The sequence below is a fragment of the Panthera tigris genome, chromosome X (genome assembly GCF_018350195.1).
Source record: "Panthera tigris isolate Pti1 chromosome X, P.tigris_Pti1_mat1.1, whole genome shotgun sequence".
In the NCBI taxonomy this organism is placed as follows: Eukaryota; Metazoa; Chordata; class Mammalia; order Carnivora; family Felidae; genus Panthera; species Panthera tigris.
The window spans coordinates 90,147,000-90,159,659 of NC_056677.1; positions in this window are offsets into that span (position 1 = coordinate 90,147,000).

Sequence of the window (12,660 nt, forward strand, 5' to 3'; positions counted from 1 at the left end):
TATTTGCAAAGGCTCAGTTTCTAAACTGTCCCAGCTTAATCAGATGGCCCCATAAACCAAGAGAGCAGCATTTCTGGTTCTCTGCCACTGAGGGGTCATGGTCCTGGGTTAATGAATTGGAGTCACTGATTTTCCATCATGTCTGATTCATGAGTTGTGTCTAGATTCTGTTTCAAGCTTTATTCACCAAGGAGACTGTCTTCTGCTCACACAACAAAAGAGAGAAAACCTAATGAGAACTAAGTGGAAAATGAAGAGTTGTTTCTTCTTCAGATTCATTTTGGCTCTAGAGTGAACACACATGCTTGAGGGTGTGTTTTTGTAAACCTCCCTTCCCCCCTCCTCCGAAGTTACTTAGTTGGCTTACCCCATGGTTGTGACTAAGTTGGAACAGTCTTCCTGGGTGTGCCTTTCTCTTTCTGGAGAGAGTTCAGAAGAAGTGGGATCAGATCATTTTGACCTGGAGCAGACTATGGTTGGGGTTGTTATCTCATTGTAACCCTTTGTCCTTGGGATAACAAATCTTTTGTCTTCTAAGTGCCCTCACCTTTAAGTGGCTGTGAGGATGTCAGAAGACATAGCAAGGAACAGAAGTTTTTGCTCCCACGGGAATTATTGTTGGATTCTACAAAATTTGGCTACGTGTCTAGGATCCAGTTGTTATTTGCAGGGCACAGTTGAGAAAATGTCCCAATAGACTATCTCTAAGCATATGTACATGTTGCTTCACCCGCGTAAATCTATTTTGCATTTTCAGTGTAGTTCAGAGTTGATCCACACGCTTGTGAGTCCCTGAGAGCCCCGAAGGACACAGTGTAACATTTGTACACTCAAAAAAGTTTTAAGAAAAGTTCAGTAGTCCAATTCAGACCTGAAGAAGAGTTATTGTAATGGCTGTTAGTTATTCCTTTAACTGCTAGGGATGTGACCTGCATGTTCAAATCTCTCTATAGGTCTAAAGGCCCCATGCTAGGGTCCTAGACACTCTCACACTTTTCATTGCCCAAGTTGTTTCAATAAGAAGGCAGACTTCCTTGTTTCCACGTTCCCTTGATCTTCCTTTCTTTGCTTTTCTTTTGTTTACATTTGTTCCTTTCTGGCACCGGCCATGTGGACAAGTAGAGGAGGTAGCTGTGCACTGTGATTGGAGAGGTACTATGTGAGGTACCACCAGAGAACACCACACAAGGAATTCCACAGCACAAACCTCGTGTCTCATCTATGTGCCAGATCTGCTTTCTGAAATCCTTTCTTTCCTTACAGCAGCAGGTCCCGAGGTCTTCACTTGTTTGCACAACTTGGATTCTTTCCCTCTAAACCTGGTTGCAGAGTTGATTACAATCTCCCTGGTCCCCCACCTCTGTTGATGCTTCTAATGATAAGCCCATGGGTCATTTGGGGGTCTAGAGCAGCCTACAGTGGGGATTGGCAAACTGTATTTCACCGTCCAGACCTGGGGTCCTCTCTGTTTCTATAAATAAAGTTTTATTGGAACATAGCCACACCCATTGGTTTACATATTGCCTATGGCTACTTTTGCATTATAATGGCAGAGGTGAGTGGTTGTGACAAGAGTCTTTATGTGGCCTACAATGCCTGAGATATTTACTATCTGGTACTTTGCAGAAAAAGTTTTCTGACCCCTGCTCTAGGGATTTAAAGGCTGATCACTACAGGAGAACAAACACAGATAGCAAACATGGAGACAAGTTGTAAATTCTACAACTTCTTATGTAATGGTTTCTAGTCAATTGTTTCTGATTCCTACAATGAAAAACTCAAATCCAGATGGGCTTCCTGTGATTGCTTTTAATTTTGTGGGTGGGCATTACCCTCTCTGCCTTAAGTCTTCCCTTTTAGATATAGAGATGGACAAGTGGATTCAACTCAATCTTCTCAGCATATGGTGTCAAGATGCAATTAGGTGAAAAATTCAGACGCCTCCTTCATGCAAAGTAAAGCAATTTGTATTTCTGGGACCCCCTAGACCGGGTGACATTTAGGTATACAAGCTTTCTTCTTCTTGCTCTCTGTACCTCCTACCTACAACTCCACCCAGAAACATTTACATGGGCAGTCTACTTATTTCTTATTTAGGGTTAAAATGTAAATGTGGTCTGGAAAAGGTTGACACAGACCACAAAATCTTGGATTAACTCTTTTAGGGTTTCCTATCAGAGGGCAGGACTCTAAGTATCAAATGCTGTCTGTTTCTGAGCCCCGATATTCTTTTTTTCCCAGAGCTGAAGCTACTTAATTCCCTTCTGCAGATTTCAGCGACATCTACTCTCAAGGAACAAACATAGCCTTGGTCAAGAAGGATTAACAGTCTCCTAGTCCAATACTCTGGGAAAAGACATTAGGTTAACTTTATTTTAGGCAAGCCCTGACTTTGCATTCCAGTTCTACCTGCCCTGCAGGCTTATTTCCCAATTATTCATTTTGTCTTACTTCACTATCTAGTACCTCCAGTTCTACATTGTCTGTATCACCTTGGGACTAGGATCCTGTCATAAGCCCCAAACCCAATGGTCAGGGCCCTGCTATCTGCCAACATATTTCCTGGATATTGTCTTTTTATCTGGATTTCCAAGTGTCACTCACTTTTGGATATCCAGTTGTTATATTATGTCCAGCCTGGGGGTACACATTATTTCTTTTTAGATTCCCCAGTGCCTGCTACTAGATCATTAAACAAGTAATTACTTCATCCCTGTTGAAGATTCCCCCTTCTGTTGTTAGAAACCAATATTGATTCAATTTGGGGGTTTCCATCTCCTTAATGGTTCCCCCTGGACATCTCCACAGTGGATTAGAGCCTTGGAGGTCCAAGAACATCAATCCTGACTGAGGAAAGAAGTATCATATAGTCTATGAAAGCTCATGGAAAATTTGACTGATGTGACCTTTTTGAGGCTGACTAATGTGACTTTCATGGCTATTTTTTGTTTTCCCGTTTACTTTCTTAGTATCATTCTTGCATACTTTTCTCACTTTCTTTGTAACTTGTTTGTTTTTTATACTTTGTGCACTTTGCCTCTGATGACTGAGAAGCTGGGTGAAGACTGCAGTGTAATGATTTACCTTCTAGGATGAGTTACCCTGGCATGAATTGTGAGGTTTTAACTTAGAGGTCCAAGGAGGTTGAACTATAGACCTAATATTTCCAGCATTTTCACCATGGCATCTAGGAGAGACAGTGGGAATGAAAGAGAGAGAGTCCTGGATGGAGAGGAAAAAAGATCCCTACTTTGTTTCCTACTGAAGCAGCACCTAGCATGATTCCTGATAGCATATCTACTCATGAAAGCATTTGTTAAATGAATAACAGTGAGAGTTTTTAAAATGCTGGTTCAACCCATTCATCCAGTTCACACTATCTGTAGGTTGTTAGTAGTGGTTTTTCTGTGTGTATGTGTGTGTCTTGATACTCTTATTTGACTGAGGTAATTAATCTTCACCCTATATGTCCCCAACACATAAACCGCGATAAAACAGAGTTTGTGCAATTGAAGAACATTTGAATTTCTCCCTAAAAGAGAAGTATTTTAAACGACACCAAACCTGAAAACTCTGAGGTGGGGTAACAGCTCATATTTATGGCATTCAGAAAAAATCCCTTGCTTGAAAAGAACATCTCCTTCCACGAGAGACTTGGATGACATGTGGGTAAACTGAAGATGGTGAGAAGTTAAACACTGGCTTGGGTTTCAACACAGCTTGGGTTCATAAGGCACAGTGTGCCTGGCCTTGTCATGTGGATGAACCCTACGGCAGCAGACTGTTCCTGTGGTGCAGCCCAGAACCCGTGGAGAAATTTTCCTGCTGTCTGTTTGTTCAGTTTGTGTCTCAGCCGGTTTTAAGATGCGGTGACTCTATCATCTTATAGCCTTTTTGAGCTATTGATCATCTTTTTATAGATGAGGAAACTCAGAATCAAAGAGATGAAGTGGCCAATTCATCAGTCACCCGGTGAGACTTGGGACTAAATTCCAACTTGGCTTTCCTGATTCCCTAGTGCAGGGTTCTTTTGATATCCCCACTTTATCATTCTGACTGTGGTGACACAAATCATTTTCCTTGGATAGCTTGGCTCTATGGCTATCTCACTACTGGGGTTATATCTGTCTGACATTATAACCACTGGTTGAAAAGCAGGAAATAATGGTCCATAAATCCCAGTCACTTAGCTGATTATCTGACCAAAAAGACTACATGTACATGTGGACAAACAAAACAGAAGTCTTTACCACCACCACCCCCGCCCAAAGTAGCCACCATTCCACAATTTCTCCATGTGGGGTGAGCCAAATTAGCTAATTGTGCTGGAATATGATTTATTAGCGAGAGAAGCAATCTATTTCATTTCCTTAAGTGTGCCTCAGAGGACTTTGCTCTCATTAAGATCCTACCTACCTACTCAAGACTCTCCAATGACCTCTATTGGCACATAGATAAGTAAACAAACATTTATTGTCTGCTATGTACAAGATGCTTTTCTGGGCACTGTGTGTGTCTAGAAGGGAAAGTAGCTCATGAGCGACAGAGCATACATGGTTCCTGCCTTTGAAGATCTTTCAATACAGTTAGGGAGGCAAGGCTCAGACTTCAGAAACAGAAACAGACTTAGAGCAATACAAGAGGTAGATAGCCAAATGCTGGTATAGGTACTGCTGATTAGGAAGAGGGACAGACATTCTTAGTCTGAGAAGTCAATGAAAGCTTTTCGGAAAATATGGGGCTTGATCTAGGCTTTAAAAACTTATTAGGATTGTAATAGGCAAGTATTTTCAGGTAGAGAAGCAGCCTAGGAAATATAACAGTGAGAAACATTGGAGTTGGGGTGACAGCAAGATAATTGGTACAAATGGAGTAGACAGTATGTCTGGGACGGGTATGCTCAGCCTGAACTCTGCCTAATATAGGGACCTTACATTATCTGCCCTTATGTAGTCATACTACAATCTAATGACTCTTCTTCTTCCCAAAGAGTGGGCTAAAAGACTATTATCCTGATAAAGGCTCATGTCCTAGTAGTGCCTCCTCCACACCCAGTTGGGAACAAAACCAATTGCATTTCAAAAATTGAGTAGTGGGGTGCCTGGGTGGCTCAGTCAGTTAAGTGTCTGACTCTTGGTTTCAGCTCAGGGCATGATCTTATGGTTCGTGGGATTGAGCCCCATGTCGGGCTCTGCACTGACAGCATGGAGTCTGCTTGGGATTCTCTCTCTCTCTCTCTCTCTCTCTCTCAGATAAATAAGTAAACATTAAAAAATGTCGAGACTCCACCAAAGTCTATTAAATAAGTGTGAACACCCAAAGAGCAGATGTGGGACATTGCTCCTTAAATGAACATGGTGTCCTAGAATGAGCAATTGTGGTTAGGGACGATAGGGAAGGTCATGGACACAGTTTTGGAAATTTTGGATGTTGGAATTAATTGCCTTCAGTTTTGAAAAGGCCTATTTATCTTTCTCATTTACAGTTAAAATTCGGTGAAAGGGAAACGTCGCTTCTACGTCATGGAAGGGAAATAACCAGTGTTTTAGAGAATTAGCTGGCTCTTGGAATTGATTCACTTCTTGGGCAAGCTGTGTGTGGGTTAAGGTCTGAGACATTCCCTGGTGCTCCCATTACTGCTTCAGATTATTTGTCATGCCAACAGTTTGGGGGGTTCTTCAAATAAGCCTCCAGTGCTAGTTGACAAATGAGCCCTAACTCAGCTGCACAGTCTTTCATCTGAAGATGACCCATCTCACCTGTGTGTGAAATGCATTTCCCATAATTTCCCCAACAGCTGCATTTTGATGATCTGCTTGGGGAATAAATGTCAATGGACAAAATACAGTCAGCTCATCTCACCAGTGAATAATGTGCTTCCTGGATTCCACCAGATTTAAATGAACCTCTCAGAACCTTTGTGTCTGGAATGATTTCTGGAAGAATGGGTGACTGAGACCACTGACACTTTTCAGAACAAACACTTGATGTCTTTGACAATTGCTCCAACTGGTTTGTCTTGGGATAGACTTGTACACCATGTAAGGTGACTGATTGCACAATCATCCAACTGTTCCCTTGTCCTCCTGTTTGCACACATCAGTGTTGTTGGTGTTTGAATGAAAGCTCCTAGCAGACAAAGAACACACTCTTCAGGACTCTGCTCTTTAGAGCTCCCAAGACAGAAACAAAGCATCTCACCTCATTTTCAAAATGGCCATAGAGTTGCTTGGAGACAGATTTGGAGTAGTGTGGTTGGCTGTGTCAGGCTCCAAGTTCTATATAGATATTGGAGTGCATTAGTTATATAGGAGATGAGGTCAAATGAGTAGTAAATTTCCAGGTTTTTTTATTAGTTTATTTGCCAAATTATACCAATAACCAATTAGGAATATGGTAAATTTTCTTTCTTTATGCAATCAGATGCTGAGTTGGAGAGCAGTTGCATTTCAAACAGAAGTAGTCCTTACATCCAGTGGCAAAATGGTGTTTATGTATTTAGGGGTAGGAGTTAAGGTTGCTTTTCCTCTCAAACAGGGATTCCCAACTACTCCTGAAGGAGGAATTGCTATGGATAGAATCCTTAATCTCTCCTGTGGTATATTACCTATAGGAGTGTTGGAAATATCCTCCTCAGGGTTCTTACCAGGTACAGATTTAGGGAACAAGTCATACATGGGACATGTCCTTGGGAAACCTGTTTTTGAAACTCTGAGACATATAAGTACGCATCAATCCAATTTCATTTATTCAGTGAAGAAGTTCTTTGCTGACTGGCTGATGCAGTCTGGAAAGGATCCTTCTCTGGTCCTTTCCTCATTACAAATTAGTTATTCAGTGGATACATTCACCACAGTCATTCTCTTCCATTTCTGTAACTGACCTTTGGGAACTGTGGTATAATGGCACCCAATTTGTTCATCTCTCCTTGTTCCATGCCCTTGTAAAGTCTCTTTCCACACTCACTCTGGGGTTGGTTGTGTGATCTGCTTTGGCCATGTGGGCAGCAGCACGTGTAACGTAAGCAGAGACTTGAAAATTGTTCACACGTGGAGGCTTGCTCTCTTTCACTGCTTATAGAAATCTATAAAGAACACCAGGTGAAGAAACTTGTGCCAGTCTGCCAAATGAAAAGATATATGGCGGCCCAGAATACACCTCCCCTTTTCCCCAGTCAATAGCCTACCTAATATCAGACATGTGAGTGAGGCTATCGTAGATCATCAAGCTATTAGCTGACTCATGACCTGACAATCTTAGCATAGCATAAAGACCCCAACAGAGATAATCTCAGCTGACTTAGATCAGAAGAATCATCACAAGCACCAGAATGAGTCAAGTGAAGTGCCTAGGGCATAAAATTTAAGGAGGCACTCACTCTCAGAATCATGAAGGTACAGAGTTGACGATTGCATGACCCTAAGAGTGAGTGCCTCTTTAAATTTTGTGCCCTAGGCACCTCACCTGCCTCACTCTACTCCCAGTCCAGCGAACCACCAGGTGACACACAGAATTATGAGCCAAATAAATGGTGGTTGTTTGAAATCACTACGTTTTGGGGTGATTTGTTACACAGCAATAGGTAACTGGTATATATTGACTATTTCCAACATTTTTTTTTCTTCATTTAGAATGGCAGAACAAGCCTGGAAGGAATCAAACTGCAAATCCAGTCAAGTGGTTTAGCTTCTGAGAGTAGACCCCCTGATGCGGTGGATGAACAAAAAGTTTTGCACATGAGCTATGGATCCCGGTCATCACTTGTTCTTGGTATGCCTTATTCTAGGGATTGGTGGTGCACCATTTTCACAAAGCTGGTGTGCACTCACTTAATGGTAGGATGTAGCTGGCTCCTTCTCTTTCTCTCTATACCTGGCTCTATCTAATGAGTCCACACCCAACCCTTAGTCTCCTCAGCAGCACTAACTTCCTGACCAACTTGACCCCTTTGTCTGCGTAGACCCTTTCCATGGTCATCTTCTAAGGTGAAATTAAGAGAAGCTAGATTAACATGATTTAACCGCCTTTTCTCCTATGAAGAAAAACCCTTTATTAACATTACAGCAGCAGTTGTTATCTCTCAATAGTGTGTGTCTTTTTAAGAAAAGGTAATTTGAAGTAAGGTTTAAGGAAACATAAATTCTGAGATACACTTAGTTCCTTTTATCACAATAAACTTCAGAGAATCTACCTTAGATAATACTTACTCTGTTTGAGAGAGAATCTTTCTCACACACATCAGATGTCAAAAAGCTGACCCAGTTCCCTGTTTGTATTTTCAAGCAGTTAAAGCAACTTCCTTGCTCTGATGGTTTTGTCCTGTCTGCAATTCATCAAGTACTTTGCCTTTATTTTTAGTTGCATTGGTGGAGGTTTCTAATGAGTGACGACATCGTAATAACTTCAGGAACTTAAAATTTTCTCACTTTTTTTTTTTTTTGGAAAAGGGAGATTGTTCTTTTCACGTGGTGCTCTCCACCTTTTCATTTTTTAGGGACTTTCCTATATCTTATACTTTCTATATTCTAACTAAAGTACTTAAGAAATGTCAGGGTCCGTGACTGACCTTTAGACATGTTGAGATGGTTTCTTTCCAATAAAGCCTTCTCTGGACCTAAAACAGCTGTCTTCCCCCTGCTGCCAGTCAGGACTGGGGTTTCCTCATACATGCTCCCAAGCAGCCCTGGTTCCTGGTGTATATTACATTGTCCCACTACATTACAGCTATGGCTGCTTATTTATATCCTACAACTTAATGTAAGTTTCTCAAGGATAGGAATGCTATCTCATTTTTATTTATATCTTCAGCACAGCGCCTCACACACAGTAGGTGCTCAGGAAATTTGGTAGAATTATTCTATGAATTAATGGATCAATGAATAAATAGGACTGAGAGCTGAAGCTGGAGAACCATTATGGTGGCCCTTTAGGGCATATTACAGATTGCTTAAGAGCAAAGAGCTTTTGAATCAGACTGGTTTCAGTCTCCAGCTCCACATCATACTAGCTGTGTGGCTTTAGGCAAGTTATTTAACCTCTTGGTGAGTTGATTTTGTTGTCACTTGACACAATGCCTGGCACATAGTAAACAGGCACTCAAAAACGGTAGCCTCTCTCAGCAGTGGTAGTAGTAGGAATAGTAATGACAGCATCCTTTGGGCTTTCCATATGAGGTCAATTTTCACTACGCAGGGCTCAAGACCCTGAGAATGCAGTGACAACAAGATAGTTCTGCAGTAAGTCCCCTGAAACAGCTGAAGCCATTCCCTCAAAGGTGAAAATAGAAGTGCAAATATCCAGAGTGAGCTATTTGTTGCACTTACAAGAATTGGTGTGCCCATAAAATGAGACTGACTTTAGCGTTTTTGATATCAACACACCACAACACTTTTACACCAACAGATGAGAACAACTTTTAAGTGGTTGAGTGTTGTTATCCTTTTAAGTCACAACCTTACTAGGTTACCCACTTACACCAGAGCAGCTACAACTGCTCAATTTAGACGTCCTTTTTGGGAAATGCCTTTAGAACTGGTTTGGGGACACATAAGAAACCATATTTTTTATGTTTCAGTTGTAGTCACACACCCTGTGCGATGAACATATACCCTGTCATCTGACCATGAGCATCAGCACTGGCCTTTGACCCTGATTCCACAACATAGTTTCCCTAGAGTCCAGCTTCCACTGTGACAGACTTTCTAATCAGTGGGGAAAAAGGATTCTTTCTCTTGGATTTGCACAGAATGGTTCTAGGAGTGGGAAAGTGCCATCTGTTGTTTCCCAATAGACCTTGGGGTATTAAATGTGGAACATGCCTTTGAGTATTTTTACTTTAATTTCTGCTAACCAAAAAAAAGCTGATATTTCCTCCATTTTAAATAGAAACACTGATATTTTTTTCACTTCAACAATGTAACATATTTCATTATAACAAAAAGTAAAGCAGTGTTTCCCATCTTCCTCCTCCTCCGATTTTATCCCCCTAATGTGATCCTCTTTAATGTGATAAATATCAGCTTGATGTGTCTATTTCCATACTGATCTATATATACAAACACATATAAACACACAGGCTTCCCTTCTTTTATGGTTTGCAAAAATGAGACCACACCATATACATTATTCTACAATCTATTTTTAATTTTTTAAATATTTATTTATTTTTGAGAGAGAGAGAGAGAGAGAGAGAGAGAGACAAAATGTGAGCAGGGGAGGGACAGAGAGAGAGAGAGAGACACAGAATCTGAAGCAGACTCCAGGCTCTGAGCTGTGAGCACAGAGCCCGATGTGGGGCTCGAACTCATGAACCACGAGATCATGACCCGAGCCAAAGTCGGAAGCTTAACTGACTGAGCCGCCCAGGCACCCCTCTACAATCTATTTTTACTTACCAATATCTTATGGACATTTCTCCTCTGGGTCAGTACATTCTGTTAAATGATGTACTTTAATTTATTCTACCATCCCCTTATTGATGGATACTACGTTGTTTCCATTTTTATGCCATTATATATAATGCTGCTTTGCATTCCATATGTGCTTGTACTTCCAATTCTACAGAATATATTCCCAACAGTAAGAGTGCTGAGTCAAAGGGAATGTGTATTAAAGATTTCTAGAACTACTGCCAGAATAGAAATAGTTCAAACAATTCACATTCCCACCAGGAGCGTATGAGAGTACTCACCAATATTGAATATTAAAAACCTTTTAAGTTTTTATTTTTATGATCTGAAGGGTAAAAATTATTTTCTTGTGATATTAATGGGCATATCCTTGGACAGCTAGTGAGGGTATTTTCTATTGTTGTATATGGCTTTGCCATTTGCATTCTGAGACACTTTTGTATTGTGATTCTGAGTGAGCAGGTAGAGATTTTCTGTCATGATTCACCTGGCCACAATGTTTGCTGTTTTTCTACTGCATGGGTTGTCATTTTCATATCAAATTGTAAGAACCTTTAAAAATAGCAGGGATATCAACTCTTAGTTTGTTTTGTGCCCTGCAAATATTTTTCTCCCAGTCTGTTTCTCTACTGAAAGATTTCCATTGTTTTTTGCTTGTGAAATTCCTTTCAAGGAGCCATTTGGCCATCCCTTCATTGTCAAAAAACTTTCCCTTACATTTAACCTAATTCTTTGTGTTGCAATTCCCCTCTCTTTCCCTGGGTTCTGTGCCTCATCATTGCTTTCCATCTCCCCAAAGACAACTGAGCTGTGTCTATCGGAGCTTTTCTACTAACTGAATGGACTGAACTGACTGACCGGTTTGGTCAAGTATCTCCTTTGACTTACTTTTTTCCTGTGCATTAAATTGACTGGTTGTTTGACTGAATTGATCTGTTAGCCAGTCTTCTTGGCACTGTGAATCTGTGTGTGCGTGCATGTGGGTGCATGGGTACATGTGTGTGCGTGCCCAGTGGCCGAACCACCAGAGAGTAGTTTCAATTGTTACTTTCGGTTGAACTGGGGTCCATTTCCCTAGCATCGCAATTAGCATTCACCTCACAGTGGATATAGACCACTCAGTTGCCTCACTGGGTAGAGAGAAGATGAGTTTGATTAATTCGACTGAGAATTCTGTTAATGATTCTTCCTCCAAGCATATAGAGCAAAACTGTGAAAAAGGCCTATTTGGTTGTTGATGTCCTCTTGCATGATCTCTCAGAGCCTTGTCTCTGGTTACTTTCCTGGCACAGTGTTCATGCTCTCTACACCTTTGTCTTGCCCCCTGTAAACAAATATCTGTCTTATTTTCCAGCGTGTAGGTTTTTTGTGCAGTGGTTGAAAGTAACACCTTTCCTGGGTGATTCTGGGTGTTGAGAGAGATGAGGCAGTAAGTATAAGGCAAAATTATTGTGAAGAGATTAGTGAATGGGGGAACTACATTCCCAAAATGGATGCTTCAAGAGGCTAGTTCTGTGGGGGGTGTAAAGAGGGCTTGTGAGGAAAGGTTTTGGTGGCCAAATATTGCATAGAATCAGACAGCTGGGTTTAAAAACTTTATTGGTCATGTGTCTACTGTGTGAACTTGGGAAAGACATTTTATCTCTCTGGGCCTTGGTTTCATCCTTGGTAAAATGGGACAAACATGATGCAAAGATCAGAAGAATGTTTGGTGGATAGAATCAGCTACTGCTTGTGAAATACTTAGCAAGAGGCCTGGAACTGTAAGTACTCAATTCATGTGCACTCTTCTGATTCATAAATTCCTTTTGGAAACTCTAGATTATGCAGATCGCATCTCAGAGCCTCAAATGGCCTGATGTATCACCATAAGAGAAGTAGAAAAAGAAGTAAATGCTTATTAGATCATGGAACCCCTCTTTCTATCAATGTCATTCTCAATGAGCTTGTGCTCTGTGGAGAACACTTTGGGAAATACCGGTGTAGAGAAAGAAGGCAGGATTTTGAGAAAGAGCACTTGAATTTGACATGACAGACAACTCTTGCTTATGTGACTTTGAGCAAGTCATTTAATGTCTTCAGGCCACAGGTTTCCCACTTGTAAAATGAGGAGCATGAGATTGTCTGTTTTTACCTGCCTTACAAGTTACAGGGAGAGAGCTTTATAAGCTGTCACCCACTATACCAACCCCAAGAACCAGGAGCAGGAGTGATTGTCCTGAATCCAGATGTGGAAAGACCTAAAGGGAGA